This window comes from Oncorhynchus masou, unplaced genomic scaffold, assembly GCF_036934945.1.
Source record: "Oncorhynchus masou masou isolate Uvic2021 unplaced genomic scaffold, UVic_Omas_1.1 unplaced_scaffold_1230, whole genome shotgun sequence".
NCBI classification, from domain to species: domain Eukaryota; kingdom Metazoa; phylum Chordata; class Actinopteri; order Salmoniformes; family Salmonidae; genus Oncorhynchus; species Oncorhynchus masou.
Window position 1 is genome coordinate 116,515 of NW_027002105.1, and position 13,986 is coordinate 130,500.

At 63.2% G+C, this 13,986-nt stretch overlaps 1 pseudogene; it reads right to left on the reverse strand.

Moving 5' to 3' along the window:
- LOC135529995 (formin-2-like) overlaps window positions 1-13,986 on the reverse strand; it is a 158,647-nt pseudogene that overhangs the window by 102,962 nt on the left and 41,699 nt on the right.

The window sequence follows — 13,986 nt, forward strand, 5'->3', positions numbered from 1 at the left end:
AAAGAGGGGAGACGGGGGAGAGGAGACGGGGGAGGGAGACGAGACGGGGAGGGGAGACGAGACGGGGGAGGGGAGACGAGACGGGGGAGGGGAGACGAGACGGGGGAGGGGAGACGAGACGGGGAGGGGAGACGAGACGGGGGAGGGAGACGAGACGGGGGAGGGGAGACGGGGAGGGGAGACGGACGGGGGAGGGGAGACGAGACGGGGGAGACGGGGGAGGGGAGACGAGACGGGGAGGGAGACGAGACGGGGAGACGAGACGGCGACGGGGGAGACGGGGAGACGAGACGAGACGGGGAGACGAGACGAGACGGGGAGACGGGGAGGGAGACGAGACGGGGAGACGGGGAGGGGAGACGAGACGGGGGAGACGGGGAGGGGAGACGAGACGGGGGAGGGGAGACGAGACGGGGGAGGGGAGACGAGACGGGGAGGGGAGACGAGACGGGGAGGGGACGAGACGGGAGACGAGACGGGGAGACGGGGGGAGACGAGACGGGAGACGAGACGGGGGAGACGGGGGAGGGAGACGAGACGGGGAGACGGGGAGGGGAGACGAGACGGGGGAGACGGGGAGGGGAGACGAGACGGGGGAGACGAGACGGGGGAGACGAGACGGGGAGGGGAGACGAGACGGGGGGGGGAGACGAGACGGGGGAGGGGAGACGAGACGGGGGGAGGGGAGACGAGACGGGGAGGGGAGACGAGACGGGGGAGACGAGACGGGGAGGGGAGACGAGACGGGGGAGACGAGACGGGGGAGACGGGGGAGACGAGACGGGGAGGGAGACGAGACGGGGGAGACGAGACGGGGGAGGGGAGACGAGACGGGGGAGACGAGACGGGGGAGACGGGGGAGACGAGACGGGGGGGGAGACGAGACGGGAGACGAGACGGGGGAGACGGGGAGACGAGACGGGGGAGACGAGACGGGGAGACGAGACGGGGGAGACGAGACGGGGAGACGAGACGGGGGAGGGGAGACGAGACGGGGAGGGAGACGAGACGGGGAGGGGAGACGAGACGGGGGAGGGGAGACGAGACGGGGGGGGAGACGAGACGGGGGAGACGGGGAGGGGAGACGAGACGGGGAGACGGGGGAGGGGAGACGAGACGGGGGAGACGGGGGAGGGAGACGAGACGGGGGAGGGGAGACGAGACGGGAGACGGCGAGACGGGGAGGGGAGACGAGACGGGGGAGACGGGGGAGGGGAGACGAGACGGGGAGACGAGACGGGGAGGGGAGACGAGACGAGACGGGGAGGGGGAGACGGGGGAGACGAGACGGGGAGGGGAGACGGGGGGGGGGAGACGGGGAGGGGAGACGGGGGAGGGGAGACGGGGGAGGGAGACGAGACGAGACGAGACGGGGAGACGAGACGAGACGGGGGAGACGAGACGGGGGAGACGAGACGGGGGAGACGAGACGGGGGAGACGAGACGGGGGAGACGAGACGGGGAGACGAGACGGGGGAGACGAGACGGGGGAGACGAGACGGGGACGACGGGGAGACGAGACGGGGAGACGAGACGGGGGAGACGAGACGGGGAGACGAGACGGGGAGACGAGGGGGGAGACGGGGGACGGGGGAGACGGGGAGGGGGAGACGGGGGAGGGGAGACGGGGGGGGAGACGGGGGAGGGGAGACGGGGGAGGGGAGACGGGGGGGGAGACGGGGGGGGGAGACGGGGAGGGGGAGACGGAGACGGGGGGAGGGGAGACGAGACGGGGGAGGGGAGACGAGGACGGGGAGGGAGACGAGACGGGGAGGGGAGACGAGACGGGGAGGGAGACGAGACGGGGGGAGGGGAGACGAGACGGGGAGGGAGACGAGACGGGGAGACGAGACGGGGGAGGGGAGACGGGGGAGGGGAGACGAGACGAGACGGGGAGGGGAGACGAGACGAGACGGGGAGGGGAGACGAGACGAGACGGGGGGGGAGACGAGGGAGACGGGGGAGGGAGACGGGGAGGGGAGACGGGGGAGGGAGACGGGGAGGGGAGACGGGGAGGGGAGACGGGGAGGGGAGACGGGGGAGGGGAGACGGGGGGAGGGGAGACGGGGAGGGGAGACGGGGGGGGAGACGGGGGAGGGGAGACGGGGGAGGGGAGACGGGGAGGGGAGACGAGACGAGACGGGGGAGGGGAGACGAGACGAGACGGGGGAGACGGGGGGAGGGAGACGAGACGGGGGAGGGGAGACGAGACGGGGAGGGGAGACGAGACGGGGGGGGAGACAGGGGGGGAGACGAGACGAGACGGGGAGGGAGAGGGGAGACGAGACGGGGGAGGGGAGACGGGGAGGGAGACGGGGAGGGAGACGGGGGAGGGGAGACGGGGGGGGAGACGGGGAGGGGAGACGGGGGGAGGGAGACGGGGGAGGGGAGACGGGGAGGGGAGACGGGGAGGGGAGACGGGGGAGGGGAGACGGGGAGGGGGAGACGGGGGGGAGGGAGACGGGGAGGGAGACGGGGGAGGGGAGACGGGGAGGGGAGACGAGACGAGACGGGGAGGGGAGACGGGACGAGACGGGGGAGACGGGGAGGGGAGACGAGACGGGGGAGGGAGACGAGACGGGGAGGGGAGACGAGACGGGGGAGGGGAGACGGGGAGACGAGAGACGGGGAGGGGGAGACGAGACGAGACGGGGAGGGGGAGACGGGGGAGGGGAGACGGGGGGAGGGGAGACGGGGGGAGGGGAGACGGGGAGGGGAGACGGGGGAGGGGAGACGGGGGGGGGAGACGGGGAGGGGAGACGGGGGAGGGAGACGGGGGAGACGAGACGGGGAGGGAGAGGGAGACGGGGAGGGGAGACGAGACGGGGGAGGGGAGACGGGGGAGGGGAGACGGGGGGGGGAGACGGGGGAGGGAGGGGGAGGGAGACGGGGGAGGGAGACGGGGAGGGAGACGGGGGGAGGGGAGACGGGGGAGGGGGAGACGGGGGAGAGACGGGGGAGACGAGACGGGGGAGGGAGACGAGACGGGGGAGGGGAGACGAGACGGGGGAGGGAGACGGGGGGAGGGGAGACGGGGGGAGGGGAGACGGGGGAGGGGGAGACGGGGAGGGGAGACGGGGAGGGGAGACGGGGGAGGGGAGACGGGGGAGGGGAGACGGGGGGAGGGGAGACGGGGGAGGGGAGACGGGGGAGGGGGAGACGGGGAGACGAGACGGGGGAGGGGAGACGAGACGGGGGAGGGGAGACGGGGGAGGGGAGACGGGGAGGGGAGACGGGGAGGGGAGACGGGGAGGGGAGACGGGGGAGGGGAGACGTGGGGAGGGGAGACGGGGAGGGGAGACGGGGGAGGGGAGACGGGGGAGGGAGACGGGGAGACGGGGGAGACGGGGAGACGGGGGAGACGGACGGGGGAGACGGGGGAGACGAGACGGGGAGGGGAGACGAGACGGGGAGGGGAGACGAGACGGGGAGGGGAGGGGAGACGGGGGAGGGGGAGGGGAGACGGGGGAGACGAGACGGGGGAGGGGAGACGGGGGAGACGAGACGGGGAGACGAGACGGGGGAGACGAGACGGGGAGGGGAGACGAGACGGGGAGGGGAGACGAGACGGGGGGGGGAGACGAGACGGGGAGGGGAGACGAGACGGGGGAGGGAGACGAGACGGGGAGGGAGACGAGACGGGGGAGGGGAGACGAGACGGGGAGGGGGAGACGAGACGGGGAGACGAGACGGGGAGACGAGACGGGGAGGGGGAGACGGGGGAGGGGAGACGGGGGGAGGGAGACGGGGAGGGGAGACGGGGAGACGAGACGGGGAGACGGGGAGACGAGACGGGGAGGGGAGACGAGACGGGGGAGGGGGAGGGGAGACGGGGGGAGGGGAGGGGAGACGGGGGGGAGACGCGGGGGAGGGGGAGACGAGACGGGGGGAGGGGAGACGAGACGAGACGGGGGAGGGGAGACGAGACGAGACGGGGAGGGAGACGACGAGACGGGGAGGGGAGACGAGACGAGACGGGGGAGGGGAGACGAGACGAGACGGGGAGGGAGACGAGACGAGACGGGGAGACGAGACGAGACGGGGGAGGGGAGAGACGAGACGAGACGGGGGAGGGGAGACGAGACGAGACGGGGGAGGGAGACGAGACGAGACGGGGGAGACGCAGGACGAGACGAGACGGGGAGACGAGACGAGACGGGGGAGACGCAGACGAGACGGGGGAGACGAGACGAGACGGGGAGACGAGACAAGACGGGGAGGGGAGACGGGGGAGGGGAGACGGGGAGGGGAGACGAGACGAGACGGGGGAGGGGAGAAGAGACGAGACGGGGGGAGGGAGACGAGACGAGACGGGGGGGAGGGGAGACGGGGAGACGAGACGGGGAGGGAGACGGGGAGGGGAGACGAGACGAGACGGGGAGACGGGGAGACGAGACGAGACGGGGAGGGGAGACGGGGAGACGAGACGAGACGGGGGAGGGAGACGAGACGGGACGGGGGAGGGGGAGACGGGGAGACGAGACGGGGGAGGGGAGACGAGACGAGACGGGGAGGGGAGACGGGACGAGACGGGGAGGGAGACGAGACGAGACGGGGAGGGGAGACGAGACGAGACGGGGAGGGGAGACGAGACGAGACGGGGGAGGGGAGACGGACGAGACGGGGGAGGGAGACGGGGGAGACGGGGGAGAGGGGAGACGAGGGGAGGGAGACGGGGAGGGAGACGGGGAGGGAGACGGGGAGGGGAGACGGGGAGGGAGACGGGGGAGGGGGGAGACGGGGGAGGGAGACGGGGGAGGGGAGACGGGGGAGGGAGACGAGACGAGACGGGGGAGACGAGACGAGACGAGACGGGGGAGACGAGACGAGACGAGACGGGGAGACGAGACGAGACGGGGGAGACGAGACGAGACGAGACGGGGGGAGGAGACGAGACGAGACGGGGAGACGAGACGAGACGAGACGGGGGAGACGAGACGAGACGAGACGGGGAGACGAGACGAGACGGGGGAGACGAGACGACGAGACGGGGGAGACGAGACGAGACGGGGAGACGAGACGAGACGAGACGGGGGAGACGAGACGAGACGAGACGGGGGAGACGAGACGAGACGAGACGGGGGAGACGAGACGGGGAGACGAGACGAGACGAGACGAGACGGGGGAGACGAGACGAGACGGGGGAGACGAGACGAGGGAGACGAGACGAGACGAGACGGGGGAGACGAGACGAGACGGGGAGGGGAGACGGGGAGGGAGACGGGGGAGGGGAGACGGGACGAGACGGGGAGGGGAGACGGGACGAGACGGGGGAGACGAGACGGGGGAGACGGGGAGGGGAGACGGGACGAGACGGGACGAGACGGGGAGGGAGACGGGACGAGACGGGGGAGGGAGACGAGACGAGACGGGGGAGGGGAGACGAGACGAGACGGGGAGGGAGACGAGACGAGACGGGGGAGGGGAGACGAGACGAGACGGGGAGGGAGACGAGACGAGACGGGGAGGGGAGACGGGGGGAGGGGAGACGGGGGGAGGGGAGACGGGGAGGGGAGACGGGGAGGGGAGACGGGGGAGGGGAGACGGGGAGACGAGACGGGGGAGACGAGACGAGACGGGGGAGACGAGACGAGACGGGGAGACGAGACGAGACGGGGGAGACGAGACGAGACGGGGGGAGACGAGACGAGACGGGGGAGACGAGACGAGACGGGGGAGACGAGACGAGACGGGGGAGACGAGACGAGACGGGGGAGACGAGACGAGACGGGGGAGACGAGACGAGACGGGGGAGACGAGACGAGACGGGGGAGACGAGACGAGACGGGGGGAGACGAGACGAGACGGGGGAGACGAGACGAGACGGGGGAGACGAGACGAGACGGGGGAGACGAGACGAGACGGGGGAGACGAGACGAGAGGGGGGAGACGAGACGGGGGAGACGAGACGAGAGGCGGGGGAGACGAGACAAGACGGGGAGGGGAGACGGGGAGGGGAGACGGGGAGGGGAGACGGGGAGGGAGACGGGGAGGGAGACGGGGAGGGGAGACGAGACAAGACGGGGAGGGGAGACGGGGGAGGGGAGACGGGGGAGGGGAGACGGGGAGGGGAGACGGGGGAGGGGAGACGGGGGAGGGGAGACGAGACGAGACGGGGGAGACGAGACGAGACGGGGGAGACGAGACGAGACGGGGGAGACGAGACGAGACGGGGAGACGAGACGAGACGGGGGAGACGAGACGAGACGGGGGAGACGAGACGAGACGGGGGAGACGAGACGAGACGGGGGAGACGAGACGAGACGGGGAGACGAGACGAGACGGGGAGACGAGACGAGACGGGGGAGACGAGACGAGACGAGACGGGGGAGACGAGACGAGACGGGGAGACGAGACGAGACGGGGGAGACGAGACGAGACGGGGAGACGAGACGAGACGGGGGGAGACGAGACGAGACGGGGGAGACGAGACGAGACGAGACGGGGAGACGAGACGAGACGAGACGGGGGAGACGAGACGAGACGAGACGGGGGAGACGAGACGAGACGAGGGAGACGAGACGAGACGGGGGAGACGAGACGAGACGGGGGAGACGAGACGAGACGGGGGAGACGAGACGAGACGGGGGAGACGAGACGAGACGGGGGAGACGAGACGAGACGGGGGAGACGAGACGAGACGGGGAGACGAGACGAGACGGGGGAGACGAGACGAGACGGGGGAGACGAGACGAGACGGGGGAGACGAGACGAGACGGGGAGACGAGACGAGACGGGGAGACGAGACGAGACGAGACGGGGAGACGAGACGAGACGAGACGGGGAGACGAGACGAGACGAGACGGGGGAGACGAGACGAGACGAGACGGGGGAGACGAGACGAGACGAGACGGGGGAGACGAGACGAGACGAGACGGGGGAGACGAGACGAGACGAGACGGGGGAGACGAGACGAGACGAGACGGGGGAGACGAGACGAGACGGGAGACGGGGAGGGGGAGACGGGGAGGGGAGACGGGGGAGGGGAGACGAGACGAGACGGGGGGAGGGGAGACGGGGAGGGGGAGACGGGGGAGGGGAGACGGGGAGGGAGACGGGGAGGGGAGACGGGGGAGGGGAGACGGGGAGGGGAGACGGGGGAGGGGAGACGGGGGAGGGGAGACGGGGGAGGGGGAGAGGGGGAGGGGAGAGGGGGAGGGGAGAGGGGGAGGGGAGACGGGGGAGGGGAGAGGGGGGGAGAGAGGGGGGGAGAGAGGGGGGTGGAGTTATTGCAAATGTATTTTAGAAGCCTGACATCCCAGTTACAAAGTAATATTCTCAACCTCTGACGTGCTCAGTGGAAGGACATGTGGACCTGACCAACCTATGACGTGCTCAGTGGAAGGACATGTGGACCTGACCAACCTATGACGTGTTCAGTGGAAGGACATGTGGACCTGACCAACCTATGACGTGCTCAGTGGAAGGACATGTGGACCTGACCTTCCCACAACGCTGGTTACTACCGACTCTCATCCAAGGTCACGGTTTTCCCATTGACCTTTACCGTCCAGAACAGTTTCCTGACGGGAACAAAGTGACACCCCCAGCTAACATTCAGGATAGGATGAACTTCCTGTGTTCTTCATTCCATCCCACCTGCTTCAACCTGGCATCATATCTAAACGTCTGCTCTATGACGTACCATATTCTTTCTATAATCAGAAACATGACATTTCCTCCGTTTCCCTCCCCCAACAGCCCCGGGACAGTGTTGGCAGGCAATTAAGGAATGGAGAAAATAGACAAGAAAAACAGTCTGTATATGATTATAAACGACTGGCGTCCATTTCCCCATCAGCAGCTGTAGCACAATGAACGACTCCGCTCTCTGATTAAATAATTACCCTGTAGGAGGTTGAGAGACAGACCAGACGTTCTGCTGGGAGAGGAGACCTGAACTCACACAGGCCAGGTCTACTCGGAGAGAGAGGGGAACCCACGGTGACCTCACACAGGCCAGGTCTACTCGGAGAGAGAGGGGAACCCACGGTGACCTCACACAGGCCAGGTCTACTCGGAAAGAGAGGGGAACCCACGGTGACCTCACACAGGCCAGGTCTACTCGGAGAGAGAGAGGGGAACCCACGGTGACCTCACACAGGCCAGGTCTACTTGGAGAGAGAGAGGGGAACCCACGGTGACTTCACACAGGCCAGGTCTACTAGGAGAGGGGAACCCACGGTGAACTCACACAGGCCAGGTCTACTAGGAGAGGGGAACCCACGGTGACCTCACACAGGCCAGGTCTACTAGGAGAGGGGAACCCACGGTGAACTCACACAGGCCAGGTCTACTAGGAGAGAGAGAGGGGAACCCACGGTGACCTCACACAGGCCAGGTCTACTAGGAGAGAGAGAGGGGAACCCACGGTGACCTCACAGGACAGGTCTACTAGGAGAGAGAGAGGGGAACCCACGGTGACCTCACACAGGACAGGTCTACTCGAGAGAGAGAGAGGGGAACCCACGGTGACCTCACACAGGCCAGGTCTACTAGGAGAGAGAGAGGGGAACCCACAGTGACCTCACACAGGCCACGTCTACTCGGAGAGAGAGAGGGGAACCCACGGTGACCTCACACAGGCCAGGTCTACTGGGAGAGAGAGAGGGGAACCCACGGTGAACTCACACAGGACAGGTCTACTAGGAGAGAGAGAGGGGAACCCACGGTGACTTCACACAGGCCAGGTCTACTTGGAGAGAGAGAGGGGAACCCACGGTGACCTCACAGGCCAGGTCTAATTGAGAGAGAGAGGGGAACCCACGGTGACCTCACACAGGCCAGGTCTACTAGGAGAGAGAGAGGGGAACCCACGGTGACCTCACACAGGCCAGGTCTACTAGGAGAGAGAGTGCAAGTAGTAGAATGAATGGCCTAACTTCTGCAGCAGCCCAGAGACTGGAACAGTGTGTATTTACTGTGTAGAGCCCAGCGACTGGAACAGTGTGTGTTTACTGTGTAGAGCCCAGCGACTGGAACAGTGTGTGTTTACTGTGTAGAGCCCAGAGACTGGAACAGCGTGTATTTACTGTGTAGAGGCCAGAGACTGGAGGTGTGTGTTTACTGTGTAGCGCCCAAAGACTGGAACAGTGTGTGTTTACTGTGTAGAGCCCAGAGACTGGAACAGTGTGTGTTCACTGTGTAGAGCCCAGAGACTGGAACAGTGTGTGTTCACTGTGTAGAGCCCAGAGACTGGAACAGTGTGTGTTTACTGTGTAGAGCCCAGAGACTGGAACAGTGTGTATTTACTGTGTAGAGCCCAGAGACTGGAACAGTGTGTGTTTACTGTGTAGAGCCCAGAGACTGGAACAGTGTGTGTTTACTGTGTAGAGCCCAGAGACTGGAACAGTGTGTGTTTACTGTGTTTACTGTGTAGAGCCCAGAGACTGGAACAGCGTGTGTTTACTGTGTAGAGCCCAGAGACTGGAACAGTGTGTATTTACTGTGTAGCGCCCAGAGACTGGAACAGCGTGTGTTTACTGTGTAGAGCCCAGAGACTGGAACAGCGTGTATTTACTGTGTAGAGCCCAGAGACTGGAACAGTGTGTGTTTACTGTGTAGAGCCCAGAGACTGGAACAGTGCGTGTTTACTGTGTAGAGCCCAGAGACTGGAACAGTGTGTGTTCACTGTGTAGAGCCCAGAGACTGGAACAGCGTGTGTTTACTGTGTAGAGCCCAGAGACTGGAACAGTGTGTGTTTACTGTGTAGAGCCCAGAGACTGGAACAGTGTGTGTTCACTGTGTAGAGCCCAGAGATTGGAACAGTGTGTGTTCACTGTGTTTCCCCGAAGACCAACAACGTTTAAAACATTGTTTTTAGTTTGTGTTGTCTGATTTTGATCAGAAACTCAAGACAATGGACAGTTTTCCACTGCGAGTCAGCGCCACGTCGGTCTGCCTGGCACCCTGCGTCAGCGGCTGGAAACATTCTCCATCTGACAGTAGTCGACTACGTACGGACATGAACTTTCCCCTTCAGAGAATCAACAGATGACCCGTGAGTACGTCACCTTCTCTCGCTCTACACCCCCCCCCCTCGGGTTGGTAGGTGTCTCGCCGTTTCAACAGGACCAAAACAACCCAGATCCAGATCAACAGACTCCGTAACAACGGCAGTTCTGCTCTACAAAGTTATGGAGGAAATGGAAAAGAGCCTCACCTGGATGGGAGGACGTGGGAGGAAATGGGAAATGAGCCTCACCTGGATGGGAGGACGTGGGAGGAAATGGGAAATGAGCCTCACCTGGATGGGAGGACGTGGGAGGAAATGGGAAATGAGCCTCACCTGGATGGGAGGACGTGGGAGGAAATGGGAAATGAGCCTCACCTGGATGGGAGGACGTGGGAGGAAATGGGAAATGAGCCTCACCTGGATGGGAGGACGTGGGAGGAAATGGGAAATGAGCCTCACCTGGATGGGAGGACGTGGGAGGAAATGGGAAATGAGCCTCACCTGGATGGGAGGCATTGGGAGGAAATGGAAATGAGCCTCACCTGGATGGGAGGACGTGGGTAATGTTAGAGCTCTGGGACCGGATCGATCAAACGTCTGAGTAAGAGAGCTGATGTAGGATCAGTGCCTTTTAGATCGCCGTGTGTACTTGGTCAGGGGAGAAGGTGATCCTAGAACAACACTTACTCTGATGCTTAAAAGAAGAAAGAAAATGGCACCTGGTCTGACGTCTGTGACCATTTTAGTCTGTCAAATGTGAATTGGGGGACACACAGTAAACAGAAGTGACTGTCTCTTTAAATTCCACACAGCCAGTTAGGAGCTCGAGAGGTGCTGACATCAGTCATGACATCAGACTGGGGTTAGACCAATGGAAAGAGGAAACAAAGGGGCTTCATCTCAGATCATTGAGGTGGTAGAAGCATATTGTTACCACAGTGTATGAAACAATACATACTTTGATAAGGGGGTGATTTGGTGAATGAAACCACTGAAAACAAAATGAATGGATTGATTAAAATTCTCTTAACTTTTACCATGATATGTCCCTAAAATAAATTTCAGCATATTTAGTCAATTCATTTACAGTAAATATTGTCAGGCTTTTCAATAAAAGAAGATCGTAGTGGCATTACAAATCAAACAGTCTGAGTGCTGCTGTGTTTTCTTTGAGCCAACTGGCCTATGACATCAGCGCAGGCATTTCACACACATGACATTAACATGTAGCGCTCATTAATACTCAACGTTTGTTCTCCTCTTAACGTAGAATCAGCCTCCTTAAATAGATCTTCAAATCGGACTAAAAATGCTAAACAATTTGATAAATCCCAACGGAAACACTTCCTATAGCTGGCACGCCGACCGGAATTAAAAACTAAAGAAAACATGTTAATTAAAATTAAATGGTTTCCGGGGTCACCTCCGGCAGCTAGCAGGGAATAAAGGATAGCATTTACTCCAATCAGCATCCAAGGAAACGTTTTAAACACGGACTGCAATCATTCTCTAAGGGAGTGGGACGACTTCAAGTATTTGAGGTCAAATCGCTGAAACAACATTATTTGGTAACTCAAATAGCATCCAGATTTAGGTCGAACCACAAGACAACTTTAGGAGAAAAGTGACGGGGCTCCATCTTTAAAATAAGACATAAGAAAAGATTGTCTCAGGAAAATTGTATTTTAATGGCAATATGTAATAACTCAATGTTAGAAATAAAAATAATACAGACAAGCAGCAGGCCGGGACCCTCAGACTATACGGGCCGGAGACCGGACCCTCAGACTATACGGGCCGGGGACCTCAGACTATACGGGCCGGGACCCTCAGACTATGCCGGCCGGGACCGGACCCCTCAGACTATGCCGGCCGGGACCCCTCAGACTATGCCGGCCGGGACCCCTCAGACTATACGGGCCGGGGACCGGACCCCTCAGACTATATGGCCGGGACTGCTCAGATCAGCTACAGACTGGTGTGTGTGTGTGTGTGTCTCCATGTGGGCTTCCCTGTAGCTGTAGCGTTGTTCTTTATTGATGACAGATCCTCGTTCTGCTACTCCTGTCCAAACAACAAGCTCTGCGGAGATCAGATCAAATCACATCATCTGAACATGGTTTAGATGGTGAGACTGGGCTACATGGTCTGCCTCCACAATGGCACCCTGTTCCTTACATTGGGCCCTGATCAAAAGGACCGATCCCCAGAGCCGGGCCCTGATCAAAAGGACCGATCCCAGGTCAGGGGGAACCCCCCAGACAGTTCCCAGGTCAGGGGGAACCCCCCAGACAGTTCCCAGGTCAGGGGGAACCCCCAGACAGGGGGAACCCCCCAGACAGTTCCCAGGTCAGGGGGAACCCCCCAGACAGTTCCCAGGTCAGGGGAACCCCCAGACAGTTCCCAGGTCAGGGGAACCCCCAGACAGGGGGAACCCCCCAGACAGTTCCCAGGTCAGGGGGAACCCCCCAGACAGTTCCCAGGTCAGGGGGAACCCCCCAGACAGTTCCCAGGTCAGGGGAACCCCCCCAGACAGGGGGAACCCCCCAGACAGGGGAACCCCCCAGACAGTTCCCAGGTCAGGGGGAACCCCCAGACAGTTCCCAGGTCAGGGGAACCCCCCAGACAGTTCCCAGGTCAGGGGAACCCCCCAGACAGTTCCCAGGTCAGGGGAACCCCCCCCAGACAGTTCCCAGGTCAGGGGGAACCCCCCCAGACAGTTCCCAGGTCAGGGGGAACCCCCCCAGACAGTTCCCAGGTCAGGGGAACCCCCCAGACAGTTCCCAGGTCAGGGGGAACCCCCCAGACAGTTCCCAGGTCAGGGGAACCCCCCAGACAGTTCCCAGGTCAGGGGGAACCCCCCAGACAGTTCCCAGGTCAGGGGAACCCCCCAGACAGTTCCCAGGTCAGGGGGAACCCCTCCAGACAGTTCCCAGGTCAGGGGGAACCCCCTCCAGACAGTTCCCAGGTCAGGGGGAACCCCCCCAGACAGTTCCCAGGTCAGGGGAACCCCCCAGACAGTTCCCAGGTCAGGGGGAACCACCCCAGACAGTTCCCAGGTCAGGGGAACCCCCCAGACAGTTCCCAGGTCAGGGGAACCCCCCAGACAGTTCCCAGGTCAGGGGAACCCCCCAGACAGTTCCCAGGTCAGGGGAACCCCCCAGACAGTTCCCAGGTCAGGGGAACCCCCCCCCCAGACAGTTCCCAGGTCAGGGGGAACCCCCCCCCCAGACAGTTCCCAGGTCAGGGGGAACCCCCCCCCAGACAGTTCCCAGGTCAGGGGGAACCCCCCCCCCAGACAGTTCCCAGGTCAGGGGGAACCCCCCCCCCAGACAGTTCCCAGGTCAGGGGGAACCCCCCCCCAGACAGTTCCCAGGTCAGGGGGAACCCCCCAGACAGTTCCCAGGTCAGGGGAACCCCCCAGACAGTTCCCAGGTCAGGGGGAACCACCCCAGACAGTTCCCAGGTCGGGGGGAACCCCCAGACAGTTCCCAGGTCGGGGGAACCACCCCAGACAGTTCCCAGGTCGGGGGGAACCACCAGAACCCAGACAGTTCAACTGAAGGAGAACAACAGAACAGCTGGAAGGAAGGATGAAATGGAGGAGAACTACATAAACATGAGGGTGATTGGACAAGAGGCACTGGGACAGGACGGGAGGACAGGGGGCACTGGGACAGGACAGGGGGCACTGGGACAGGACAGGAGGACAGGACACTGGGACCTGACAGAGGTAAATAGGACAGGGAGGGTATCTGATCTCACCTGTTTGGCTTTAGACTTGGTGATGGTATCTGACAGGGGTTTCTTCTTCTCCTTCACAGCAGTCTTGGAGAACAGCTCTACGAACTCCTCAAAGTTCACATCAGGCTCCTGTATCTTGTCCCAGACCAGCGACGTGCTCACCTCTCTAGGATGAGGGAAGAGTTAGTGAGGTTGTGACTGTTGGATCTTTACTAAAAGATCCCAGAAATGTTCTCCAGATGCACAAAAACCGTATTTCACTCCAATGATTTGCACATATCAGTGGA